This window comes from Tyto alba, unplaced genomic scaffold (assembly GCF_018691265.1).
Source record: "Tyto alba isolate M040663 unplaced genomic scaffold, T.alba_DEE_v4.0 Super-Scaffold_46, whole genome shotgun sequence".
Lineage (NCBI taxonomy): Eukaryota > Metazoa > Chordata > Aves > Strigiformes > Tytonidae > Tyto > Tyto alba.
This window is the reverse complement of record NW_024881322.1, coordinates 13,050,981-13,065,579: the sequence shown is the minus strand read 5'-3', so window position 1 is coordinate 13,065,579 and position 14,599 is coordinate 13,050,981.

The following is a 14,599-nucleotide window of genomic DNA, read 5'->3' as shown; positions in this document are numbered from 1 at the left end:
TAGACCACAGCCGTCCTGCCTGTTACCACAGTATACTGCTAAACCATTTCCTTCTAATGGAAATGCAAAGTGATAAAAACCACATGCCTAAGTCACATGTAAATAACACAGTGAAACTCACTGTTCACCGTGCGTGTCGGTCTAACTGCATGCTTGTGATATGTACGTGCTGGGGCTATTGCTACCACAAAGACATGGGTGCTGCAGGATGTCTGCAGGACTTGCAGTCTTATTTATCATGAGTGCATACCAGAGTTAGATGTTATCTACTCAGTGTAAACTTCTGCTGTCGGGGACCTTGTTAACAGTTGAAAGACATGTCTTCTCAAATACATACCGCCACTGATTTTCGGTGATTTCAAGCTTCTACAAGTATGAGCATTCCAGCTGCTCTACTCCTGTTACAGAGTTGCAGAATTAATGCAAATACTACAAAAATGGTTACAGGCGATCTGGTGATTCTAACAAAAAGAAGACAGAGGGGGCCAGCTTTTGCCATGAAAACAAAGGAGTAATCAGCACAAATTAATTTACTTGTGGAAAGGGATTTGCAATGTATTCTTTATCTTTCTAGAATAATTTTGTGTCCTATATTGGACATGTGCTTGAGAATACTGACTTCTCAACTATCAGAATAACCTACAACAGGTGATACGGAAAACTACGTGTGGATTCCCCTCTCACATGTAGTTGTAAATGAGAAAGATCTGCATAAGGATAGCAGTCTGCCAACAGCTAACTTCTGTTGATGCTAGCTACCAACACTAATATTTGAATCTTTGAAGAAAGATTCAAATAATGAACTATTCAGTTTGAGATTTTGAAACTGCTCGGGCACTAGCACACACTTAGAAAGTGCTGAGGACATCAAAAATCTTAGAGGAATAGTTTGAGAATTTGTTCCTCAGCACCTATATATATTTACAGGGAAATATATTGAATGACAATTAACAGCAAGTCATTGACAAGTTTTACCTAGTGAGTCTAAACAATCCTTAAACATAGTTCCACCATAGATAAGCTTTACTTCATTGTATTACCAGTCTCTTGATAAGGTACACAAGACAACACTTTCAAGTAATTACCTAGTTCTTGGAAGATTAACCTCAGGAACTACTGAATACATCTTGGACAAATATTTTTATACGACCTGGGAGGCAACCTAATACACATACGTCAAGAAGATACAACTTTGTGAGGTATTACTGTCCATGGGAACCATTCCCTTTGTTTTCTAATGCATAAACTCTCCTGTCAGCAGCTCCACCAGCAAGCCAGCCACAGACTGTTGCCACAGTTTCCAAATCCCAGCAATTTCTCCCAGAGATTTTGTTTTACAGAAGTCAGGATGAATGGAGATGAAAGTCAGGTCAAGAGATACCAAAAATGAGCAGGCTCAATAGAAAAGGCCACCCACTGTTCACAGTGAGCACTAGAAGATTTCAAATCAGAAGCTTCAGCTTCTCAAGAAGATTCCATTCCTCCCCCAGCTGGAGCTTTGTCATTTGTGGCAAAGTGAATGCATGGGGCAAGATAATCCTGAAAATGAATGAAGTAATTCCCAAAATGAGAAAAATCACCTTTCACACTCAACCAAAGCGCTCTACAAAAAGATACAGGTCTCTGCTGTGACAAAGTGCTCAAAGACCCCCACAAGAAAGCTTAGGTGGTCACAGGGCTACGTGCCCAGAGAAAGCTCCTGCAGGAGGCACTGCCTTGCAAGAAGGTTGCTTGATGGATCAGTCACTTCAGGGAGGCTTTTCTTTTCCTTTCCTGGAACAGCATAACTGCTGATCATTTTGAGGCTCAAATTGTAAAATAACAGCTGGAATAAACTGTTTCCAGGCTGATTTTGTACATGATGTTAAAGGAATGATTACTCAGCAACCAAGACTTTGTGTCTAATCGCTTCACCTTTAAGATGAAATGGCTAACCATTTTCACATAATTTGATATAGTTTCATTTCTCATACCCATAAAGGGTGCTTGAACCAACACTATTTGCTCGACAGCGGGGGTGGACCAGCAGAAAGAAAGTGCACAAGCTATTACAGAGACTCAAGCGGCAGCCCGCTGAGCTCAGAGCAACGCCAGTCCCAGGCCCCTCGCCACCACTTGCAATGGGAGGTATGGTAGCTGAACGCACGTGTGGCATTAACCTGGCTAAACTGCAGTGGACAACACATTAGCTCATTCAACTCACATACATGGGCAGGGAGGAAGAGAAGGAATGAAAGGAGGGGAGTCAGAAACGTCAGCCATTTCTGTCTTCAAGTACAGTTACAAATCGGAACAAAATAAGAACATTTACAGAGCGAGCATACAGTCTTTCAAAACTTGCTGAATCTTCAAGTTTGACTGTTATACCCACAGCAAAAGGCTGGAACTCCTCTTCAAAATATTAATAGCTTAAATTCTGCAGTTTCTATTCACTCTTTTGGTGAAAGCACCCTGCTTCCACCAACACTCCTCAATCCACCAGCTACCGAAACCAGATCACTGAGCCTCTGTTATGTTTAACTAAAATACATTTTCCTTTTGAGTCGCTAGTGTGTTTTTAGTCCACAGTATTCCCGGGGATCACACCGCCACATAAGGTTTCAAGAATCTCCACGCAGGAAAGACTTACTATACCTGGAGCTCCAGCAGCCTGCCTAGTAAGCAGGGCATTTAATTTGTGATCTGTACTCCTGTAATCCAAGTTCTCCCCCTCCTATCTTCTCTGTCAAAACCAGACCTTAATTTGCAGTGCACTGGTACAGCACAGCTTTATACACTTTGTTGTCCTGATGCTTCATCACCCCTAGACGGAGCTGTAAGTCACTTCTTACGCCAATACACTGCAAGGTTTCTTACTGTTTTATCAAGTTCTAATTCCTCTTGAGAAAGCTTTTAACATGTCTTGAATATACTCCAATTCCTAATAGGTATAGAGAATACCTGCTCACTTTCATATAAGCTTGCAAGATAAATGCCAGCAAACTCCTTAGCGCAAGGAAAAACACACAGAATGTGCACGTGGGCTTACAAAGGCCATGAAAGGTTATGAATACTTCCACCTCAGGGCTGGCTATCCTGCTTCTGTTGCCCTCTACTTCTTGGGCAAAGAATCCTCTTCCTTCAGAGAGCTTTGGGAAAGGCTGACAGCTGAGCTCTAACACACTCCTTTAGACAAGCACAAGTGCAGAGTACCAGCCAGACAGCAATTCCACTCTGAAAATGTTTTCTAAAAGAAAAGTCTAGCAGGAACAAAAATTCCTTCTTCAGTAAAGTGTCTTCCAACCTAGCTCATCATAGTGAAATGCCAGGTCAGAAGCTGCCGAATTTCAGAAGCCAGGTAACCAGCTTCTCCAACCCTGTAGCAAGAGAGGCAGCTCAGACTTCTGGAAGATTAGCTCTCCACAGGGCACAGGGCTGATAGTTTTGTTTTTCTTCCCACCCAACACCATTAAGAGTGGGAAGAACCCTTGGTGAACCATCAGGCTGAACATCATTAAGGTATGAGAGAGTGCTGTCAAAAAAAAACCAAACCAACACTCAGAAACTGTTAAGGCAGCAATTAAGCTGTGAAAGATACCACCAGCGTTTATAACTTTATAATAGAAGATGGCAAAGGACACCTCTAGTGTTTGGTGGTTGCTCCAAAGATGAGAGAGCACAGCGTTTCTGACCACCACTCACCAGTCACTCTCACCCAAAGGAGGGAAATCTGATCCCATATAATCACCTCCAACTAAGGACAGGACCATAGAGGACTTGCAATATGAGACCAATAGATCCTGCACGTTTGAAAGGTGCCACCTTTCATTTCTCACAAGGTCAGCTCCCCTCCTCTCACTGCACATTTCCTTTTGCGTACTGCGTCCACACCAGTCATTTCTGTTACAAACCTCTACACTACCTCACAGAAAGCTGTCCAAGCCATCTGCATGTCAAACACAGAAGCGTTAAGGCCAGCTGCACTAAGGGCTTTGCTTCAATTTACTCCGCAGCCAATTCCAGGATTGTTCCAGCCACGGAGCTCTGGGGAAAATATTATCTGGTTACCCTAATACATCATGTACCGATGAGCTCAGTGGGGGTTACTCTGGGTTAATCTGTGGATTATTCAACACACAGAAATTAGAAATTTTAAAGCCTGAAAATGCACAAACAAAGCACAGCCTTGGAGTGTGCGTAAGAACAACTCAGCTGAACGTTTCCATCAAAGGGAGGCCAGGACATGGTCAGTCCCCCACCTCTGCTTTGTAGATGGCTCTTCTGGTATAATATTTACTACTGGGAGGGTGACCAGGGGAAGCAAATGGCCTGCACAGGTCCTGGGTACCCAGGTGAGGTGCTCAGCATTTAAGTTCACAGCCCTGGAATAGAGTCCAAGGCCCTGTCCTACAACTAGTTGTCTGAAAGTAAGGACTGACAGACCCAGTGCTCAGAGAAAGAAGTTAACCTAAAGGAGGCTCCCAGCCACCCATTCCCTCGCTCTGGGGCTGACACGGTGCTTCTGCTTAGCGTGGCTCTCCAGCCTGGAGCAGCCTCTCTGGAAAATGAGCTCTTCAGTCTTCCCCATTCCTGACGCTCTTTAACACTGACAGCTGGTTGTGTTTTCCTTTCTGATGGGCCCAGCAGTTATAGCCCTCCCCACATTTCTCATCTATTAGGAGAGTGCTCTCTGCTGAGAGATGAGAAGGTAGCAAACCCTGCCACAGTCAAGGTATATTAAGTGTAGGTGTCAAGGTTTTGGTAGTGGGGGGCTGTAAGTGGCCCACTGTGAGGAGAGGCTGGGGCATTCTCCATTGCTCATCGCCCTTGATCCTCTGAGCTCTTAGTTTCTCCAAGATCTGCTGTTCCTGAATATAGCTGTAAAATACATTTTCTTCTCCTCCTTTTGTAGAAGCAGCTATTAAGTATCTGCAGTCTCTCCTATACTTCACTGGATATTGGAACAACTCCACCAAAACAACCTTTAGGTTTGCATGCAGCCATTTTCTTTCTCTGCCTTGTGGGTGCAAAGGCTGTTGTTTCTGTGACCCATTCATATCTTCAGCTCATTTTCTTTCCATTTGTGTATTTAAGTCTCAGTAGTTAGAGAGACTCGTGATAACCATCTGAATAAATAGCTCAGCAAGTAACAGTTCAACCTTGAAGGATAAGAACCTGTAACTAAGTACCGTTACACAGTAATAAAAATTTGACCTTTCCATCTCTAAGTATCTTTTTTACAGTTTTGACTAATATTTGTTAAAGCACTGTAGCTAAGCAAGTCCTTCCAAAACCCAATTTTAAATCTATAAATTCTTGTAAATGCTTCTGCAAAGTTGCAGAGCTCACTATCTGCAGGTACCGCAGCTGGCGAGTTCAGTCTTTGTAAATATTGATACAGCACGCAAGATGAGTTTACATACTCGATGGGGTTTTCTAATAAGGCAAAACCTGCAAAATAGTAAAAATGGTCTAAAACCAATAAAGGTATTCTTATGTGCAAAGAGGTCTGGAAGGTTTTGAACATAGGTTATAGTCTCCTTGTGTGTATCGAATTGCACATCGTCGCACAATAGCTTTTGTTCTAATATTTGTCACTCTGCAGTCAATCTTGAGGAAGACTCTTCTCTGACTCAAGAAGAATTTTCATGGATGTCAGAGGACTGCTGCAACACAAACAACAGAAGTAATGGACTTTCTACTACGTTATTACCGTAATCCTCCTGATAAATTGAGACACCCTGGATTCCACAGAATAAAAGCTCTTAATATGAAAACAGTATGAACCTGCTCTATTTTGATACATCGTGGAGACTACCGAAAACAGACTTTGTATATGACAAAAAGTTAAAACTACAGCAATGTGACTGTAGACTCTTAATTCCATATTGATAAAAGACTCTAGATATAGCTCACTTACCAAGGGGGTAAACACCTTCTGTTTTGCATCAGGAGGTGCTAGTCATTACAATCCAGTAAGAGAGGCACCCAGGGTCTGTAAACTATAATTTAAAATGTTATTTACTAGAACTAACACTCCTAATAAGGAAAGAATATTATAATCTCACATCCCTTGAGATCGTGGGAACCATGCTGCAGCTTCAAATAGGCCTCTGATCTACATGCAGCACGCTGGACAGACCCTGTCAACAGGATAAATTCTTCCATTTTGGTCATTTGAGCTAGTTTTTCATTTTCTTACAAGAAAACAACTCCATTCATAAAGGGTGTTCACAGGAGAACTTCTTGCTGTATTTTTAGATAAAAGGAAAGCCATGCAGGTGACATAACCACTGCTACCAAGTGGGAGCTGCCTGCAGGCTCCTCTTTTACAATGAGCTGGCAGGGTTGACCCTGAAGCCAAGGAACCTGTGAAGCATTCAGAGCCTGAAGGCCACTTTGCATGTGCAGCACAGCACAGCCCTGTGCCTGCTCAGGTTAAGCCCTACGTGGCTCACTAACTCCAAAAAGTACAGTGCTCTCTGGTCAGGATCATTACATTCCATCCCTTAATCCACATGCTGTTTACCTTTCCCAAAGGTATCAGAGATTGTATTAAGAACATGCAGGCTTCTCATGCCTTAAGGTCTGTTCAAGATCACCAGCTCCCCAAATACAGCATCTTCTGCAAGGTGCCCAATACACACTCCCAAACCACCAGTGACCTCCTGACATAGCAAAAAAAAAAAAAAAAAGCAACTATACCATTAGCAAGCCCTTCATGAGGTATACATGCACAGGTTTCTCAGGCCATATTCATGCCAGCAGCACCTAGTGTTCATGTGCTACAAGCGACAGCCTCTGTTGACATACACTGAAACAAAAAGATATTAATTATCCACAAGTCTCCTGCCTTAAAGACCTTAGACTATTCTCAAACAAAAAAAAAAAAAAAAAAAAACCAAAACAAAACCAAACAAACACCCCACCCCCCCAACCCAAAAAAGGATGAGATGACTTTACCAGTTAAAAAAAAAGCCTGAGGTTGGGGAACCATGACAAACATTAAAAGGAACTTCTCAGGAGCATAACTGTTTTCAAAATAATGTAAAAAGTTCATGGCACAAGAAATTCATTCATCCCTCAAGAGCTACCCTGGAAGGACCAAGCAGCCCTCACTACTGTTCATTTCAGAAGAGAAAGGTTTTTTCCCAAATACCCTAGAACGGTTGCAGGGAGATTCAGTGTTTTATGTGAATTTTAGTGCTTTCCCTTGGGAGTCCATCAGGCTCACAATTTAGTGGGACCTCACATCCAGAACAGTCAAGAACATTGCCTCCACACTGGTCAATAAAACACCTATGGAAGCCATCATGAAACAACACCGTCATTTAGATTTTCCCTCTGCACCTCCAGGCAGAGCAGCCCTTGCAGGACCAGGTCTTCCTTTTCTTCGCAAGCTTGACAAAAGCACTAGAGAAAACAGAAGCACAAAGCAACTTATCAACAGAGAAAATGTGAAAGACTTCCTTTGCCAACAGGTAAGGGACTGAAGTAGACAGGGACAAGAGAGAGGAGCTGATCGCTACCAAGACTCTTTTGTACTAATATCAGCACTTCTTGAAAAAGTAAGAGCTTACTGCCTTTATTTAAATATTCCCCCCAATACACACACCAGACACTGAAAGAACACTCATGGTGCTCCATTAGATGAAACAAAGATGCTTACCCTTCCATACTTGGCTCTTTAGAGCTCAAAGGAAGAGGACAGCTCTGCCCACCTTCATCTATTGCTCCAGTTTACCCTTGGGTGCTGAGTAAGCCCTCATGGAAACATGCCACAGCCAGCTACCAGATGGCTCAAAAGCCTCCCTTGTTCAGAGAGCTTTAATGGTCACTAGATCATTCATTGAAGATAACTGAAGCAAGTGTGGCTCTTTAAAAGACAAGGTCTACAAGTGGGCTGGACATGAACTCACTCCAAGCTGTACCTCTTGCCATATAACTTGCATTCAAGAAAATTTAAATATTTAATTTGATCCTACTCATGGTTTAATTAGCAAATAAAACAGGAAAAAAACAACCACTCCCTGGCACAGGGAAGCACTATTTATTCTACTTCTCTCCTGCCTTTCCCTTACCTCCACCACATCCTGAAACACATCCTCAACATAGCATTCATTCATTTTTAAACTACTGTAGCTATTATGTGTCTCAAATTAGTCACAATGTTTTTTCAGTGACTTTTCACAAACTACATTGAGAATAAATTCTACAAATGTGCCAATGTAATGGAGAATTTTTTCTGTACATAATTTAAACATGTACATATTTAAACAAGTATGATTGACAAGTGAGGCTGCCATTCTTGCAACCAATGTGCCTGTTTTACAGCTAGGAATGCAGTTCTGTTTCTCACAAGTTAGTGTTTCAGGAAACTTCCCTGTTCAGTCATTAGCACTCCTAAAAATTCTTTCTGTTTTGCAAATATATTATACTGAAGATACAGAAATTTTATTTTATTAAAGTGATGTCTTGTACTGCACTTAATGTCTGAAGATTTTTTCCATGACCAGTTACAATGGTGCACATAAAGTTTTATTAGTTACAGTGCAAAATCCCTCAGAACATGGCAAACGGCACATTTCGAAATATGAAGACTATTCAGGTGTTTTAGCTAATGAAGTATCAGGCTGAAAAAGCTTCCCTCCCTCCTCCCCACCCCCAATTCTATTTCACTAGAAAAAGATATAATGAAATGAGGGGCTGAAGAGTTTAAAGTCTGAGACTTTATCTTTTTTAATACAGAGTTTTTAAAGAAATACTCAAGTGAGAGAAGAGGAACAACTTACAGAAAAACAATTTCATGGATCTTCTATCAAGTCCTAACCCAATGTAAGTAAAACTTGCCTTACTTGGGAGCCTGACAAACGTTCCACATGAAATTGCAGTCTCTTAACAAGCATGTGAAGAAAAGTGTCTGGCTAGACACTTCATGCTTCACTGATCTGGTTTATGCAGGACATAAGAACCCAAAATAACTTTGAGAATGTTTTTGGCCACTTAGACTTGTATTTAAGTGGCTTCAATAGGATGAGGTTTTGATGTACTTCCTGATAGGCCTCATACCCTACTATTCACTGATACATGCTTTAACTCTCCTGGGACAGAGATGACTACTGTATAAAATATCATACTGCATAAAACTGAATACACATACATACATACTCCTGCTTCCATGACATCCCAGATATAACTCTACGGAGATAAACGTCAGCAAAACAAATCCCTTATCACTTGATATTTTCTAGTTAAAATTAATAAACTACTCTTATGAAGACTAAAACATACATTTCATTCCTGGTGGCTGATACTTGCAGATGCTCCACAGGTAAAATTTAGAAGGTACCAGGCTGAAAAGAGGAAATCTTGTGACAAAAAAATGTGACTCTGTGGGAGGAGTGTGGGGTGTTAAATCAGGGGTCTGTTCAGTAAGAACATGTGAGGGACCAGCTGGAAGGAGTCTCAGCGACAAAAATGGCATTCCAAATGGAAGTTTTCGAGATACTGTACAATGAAGTGACAGTAACATGTGATTTATCAAATGCTTCAACAGCTGACCAAGTCCATATTTGTCAAATCAATATTTTATACTGGCACAGAAGAGGTTTAACTTAAGTATAACTAAACCTGAGTTCAGGCTTCTACTTTGCTAGGTCTGCCTTCAGCATATAGTTCATAGAATGGTTTAGGTTGGAAGAGACCTTTAAAGGTCATCTAGTCCAACCCCCCTGCAATGAGCAGGGACATCTTCAACTCAATCAGGTTGCTCAGAGCCCCATGCAACCTGGCCTTGAACGTTTCCAGGGAGGGGACATCTACCACCGCTCTGGGCAGAGAGGTTGTGCTGCTATGTCACAACTGAGCACAGAATCTGCAAGAGGGCAGTTACTCCCCCTTTCAGCAGCCCTAAGAAAAGTATTCAGAAAGCCTACAAACTCCCTGGGATAGGTCCATGGAGCCCAAGCAGGGCCCAGTCAGCAATTCTACTGGGAGAGCAGGGAAGATCCCACATAACTTTCATACCTTGTTACAAATTGTACTAACCCTGGCACTCTTAACACCTCAAGCAATTCAGATTTATCTGCTCAGAGGTCTTGAGTTCTCCTCTGAAAACACATGCTCTTTGCTAGGTGCATATTTTGCCCCTTTGTAACAGTACACAATGAATAGAAGCAATATCCTCTCCCTTTGGAGTTTGAATTTACATACCATCATCTACTGGTATACAAGTTATTATTGGTACACTGGAAGAAAACTCTCTAAAGGGTAGGGCTACGTCTTCCCAGTGTTAGAGAGGGACTCCAAAAAACATGGAATGATGGGCTGTTATTCATTCAGTAAGACTTATTCTGGGGCTCCACCACCTAAGGCAGAGAAAGTGTATGATAAATATACTTAACATTTGCTAGAGGTCATCCAGCAGTTTCCAGAGAAAACCCAGACTTGTTTTCTTGACAGCCCTAGGCCCACCATTACAGAAGTGAGAAGCAGCAGCACACTCAGGTTCAGAGGCCTTCCTATGCTTCAGGCAGGCTTTGTACAAAGCTGGCTTTCTAGCCACAGAAAATAAGAGTCACTGCAGGCTGCAGGTGTGCTAAGGTGACAAAAAGCACCTGGAGGGAAGAACACACCTCACTTACATCCTTCTGAGACTACAGAAGGGGACAGCAACATCAAGTTTACAGTCCCCACTGGAATTACTGACCCCCATGGGAAGCCTGTAATCTTTAGGTCAACAGCCATAACACTGTATTATGGTGGAACACTAGAAAACATTCAGCTGGCACTGCCTTTATCTGAACTGCTGAGACCATCATGAACAAAGCAAGCCCAAGAGTGACTGCTGTTTACAAACTACAGAAAGGGAGAAGTCTTGTGCCTCTTCACATGGGACAGGTGAGGCCGGGAATCTCTCCAGTAGAGACAGAAGCTGTACACTTGTTCTCTGCCACCATAAACCTGGGATGCACTTCTTTTCATGTCCTCACAACAGAAGCAGCCCCTTCAGAAAGTGGCAGAGAGGCAAAGAAAAAACAGCCAGTGCTACACAGCTTTAAAATGGTTTAACAGTTTGCATAGGCTCCTCTAACACACCACCCACTGCAGTACTGAGACCATCAGTTCACAAATGGAGGGCTCTTCCTTGGTGGTTTGAGGTTATGTTCTATCAGGGACAAATGCATCAAGTCCATGAGAATAAAGCAGAGAAGCTCTCTGCTGCCAACACCTCTCTCTACCCTTGCAATATTCTCCTCCCCATGTCCCAAAGCAGAGCACTTCTCACAGGCTTCGCAGCACGACAGACAGGCACCAAACCAAGGCAGAACCCGGTTTCTATTTCTCAAGCCCCATTTGTAGGTGTGTCAGCTGTTTCAGATGGTTTTCAGCTCCAGCTGGATAGTCAAACCAGAGCTGACAGACTGGCTTACACAGGGATACAACAGGGGAGGAGGTCTGTGCCCAGACCAGACTGTAGTGCCTGTCAGAGGACACTTAAAGCAACCCCTGAAGCCACGAAAGAGAAGCCAACCAGTCCCCAGGTCTCCATTGTACTTCCTAGTGCATTTACTACAAGCATCAATATAAAACACCAACCCTGTCGTAAACTAGACCTGAAGAGACACAAACATTCAGAATCAAGTGATCCCAGGCACTCCAAATCCACCCACATCAACCAAAGTCCTACTTCAAACATGATAGGAAAGTCAACCTGTAATGTTCAACCATCATTGTATGGGACTTTTTGAAAATGAGACAGAGTGAACATTATTTCTCCCAGAAGAGTTTGGATAGAGTCACCTCTGTTTTACAGCCACCTTATGCCTTACACACAAAGGGCACCTACTTAAAAAAAAGTCAGTCCTTGGACTAAAGACAAAAGAACCTTTTGTCTGTGTTCCTAGTATCAGATGCCCAGATATGACTGTATTTACAGGGATGTTCTCATGAATCATGAACTGTCTAGGTGTTACGAATGACAGGAAAACTCACTGATAACTAAAACATTTTTCCTTCTTCTCAAGAGATTTTTTCAAAAATCTTTTTTTTTTTTTTTTTTCTGCTGGAAAATTGCAGCTGTCAGACAATACTCATCTGCAAACACATCTCCGCTAAGATTCCTGCAAAAACAACGCAGCAAAATGCTGTTGTTGGATTCTATTTCATCTCCCACTCCCTCCTCTATTTACAACAGTTCAACTCCCAACTACTACATTTGTTTCGAACTGTTGAACCAAACTTTGAACTGGTTTGTACTACTAATATCAGACCCTTCTTCAAAGGCCATCCTGGAACTTTCCGCCGAGAATAACCCTCACCATATCCTGCTTTTTAAGAAAGACCACAGTGCTTCACTGTGTTAAGCTGAGAACAAGGACACATATATGGTTCCTGGGATCATGTTGCTTGCATTTCAGAGGTGGTGGCCTTTCACGTGGTGGGTGAACAACTGTTATCCCTGTGCTGAGGCAGGAGCATGCCATGATGGTAACATTATGAAGACATCAACGAGAGGGCTCAAAAGATTCCCCTGTTCACAGAGTTTCAAGGCACGTTAGTTCATTATACACCCAACACTTCAAAAAAACATGGATCTTAAGGCACAATATATACAAATGAACTAGTAGACATTGAGCAGCTGCCAGCTGTACCTATGACATTCATCTCTCCATTCAAGAAAGAGTAAGAATTAAGCTGATCCTCTTCAAGCCCTGATCTGCCATTAAAAGAAGAATATCCAGCTTTCTCTGGCAACGTGCTCTTTGTTAGTAGCTCTGACTTCCTGTTTCCCTTCATCCTTAAAACACTGTGAAACACAAACAACACAGTATACTTTGGTTTTAAGCATTTTTTCAAACAGTATCCAGCTTCAGTTACCTCATTGCTGAAAAAACAAGTGGTTGGATAAATGAGACCATCATATCAGGTTTCCAACATCATTTCATGTGCATTTGTAAGTGAAGGCAGATTGAAACAGTCTACTTCCCTAAAATAACAGTCTAGGAAGTGCAGAAGTCGATCAGGACTCGACCCTTTCCAAACTCTCCTTACCCGCTAGCTTTGCCCCCTCTTTCATTCTGGAGCTCCTACTCAGGCTCTGCCAGACACCTCCCAGGTCCAGGTCTTCCATGCTCCCCCAGCCACCTGTTCTGGCCACCAAGCTGCTCTTACTGGGCGATTTATGGTGATGAGGCGTGTGAAGACATCACCTGAATCCTCACCAACACTGCCCAACACGTGGCCAGGTCTCATATACACCTTCTGTGTCAGCCCTGCTGGCAGCTGGGTTAGTCACCCTCTTCCATCACCAAGCCATCACCTGATGTCCATTCGGAGATATGTGGCCCTTACCATCACAGCACTCAGCCAGCACTGCTGGCTTTCCTTGGAAAGCCTTCACTCGTGCTAAGCTTGGTCTGGAGGCTTCTCCAGCACCTTCCAGCTTTCTCTCCTGATACTGCTCCCTCCTTACTCAAGAGCCTTTTAATACAACTTCCCTCAGGTCAGGCAGATTGTCTGAATTCAGCTGAGAACCTGCAGAATCTACCTGCCTCAACACCAGCTCCTGTTCTCTCATGCTCTCATTTTGTTGAGGAATACTGGGATTTGTTTTTTCAACATTACGTTCTTCTAGGCTTTCTGGAACAAACTTCCTCCTGTTTGGAAAAGGCTTTTGTGAAGTAAGGTGTCCCTGGAAAGGCAAAACCCTAAGAACATACTGCCAAAGACCTTATCTCTGAATAGCACTGCTCAGCAGACATACTTTTGTGGAACGTATTGCTTGGCAGCACACAACCTTCATTTGAAGAAACAATCTCCAGGTCTGGCACTATGTTAACAAGGCAAAAAAATAAAATTAAAAAATCAACTTAGAACAGAGGTTCCTATTGAACTACAGATTAACAACCCAGAGAAAATTTGCTTACTTTCTAAATCTATCAGTCAGATCAACTGCAGAGTTTTCTAAAAAGATTTGCAAGATCCAGCGCGTGGTCACCAAGATAAAGTTGCATGAATATAGTCTCCAGAAAGCATCCTGAAATAGGCTAATTTGGGTATTCTCCTCACAGGAAAACACGAGTCCTAACAGCAGGACTCCTGGAAATTTGAGCTGCAGCTCATACCTATTGTCCAACTAGCCTTTTCAAATATTGGGTTTTAAAAAAGTTGCTCATTATAAACACTAACCGGCCACAGGAAAGATTTCTCTAGTCAGCTGTTCAGTAGATCAGGTCATTAGCAGGGATACAAGAGTCAGACTTTTCAAATTTTTCCCCCATTCTGCCAGGCACAGTCACTCAAAACCTTTAGCCTTTGCTGATATGCAAGTCTGCTCCTCACCACAGCTACCACTATGCAGAATTCCTCCGTTCTCATGTATTATCTCACTGTTACCACAAAGGAGTATTCATGATGCAGTTACAGGCATAGAGTCTTCTACCTTATCTCAGGAGGGAGGAGTGCCCCATAGATTTCCTTACCACACTCTGGCTCTACTTCATTTATGGCATGGGCACTGGCAGATTCACAGCAGTCCTCTGGAACGCAGCCAGCTGGCTTATTGTCATCTGCTGCGGCCTTCGTCTCACTACCAGGGATTTCTTCATGTTCCACAATA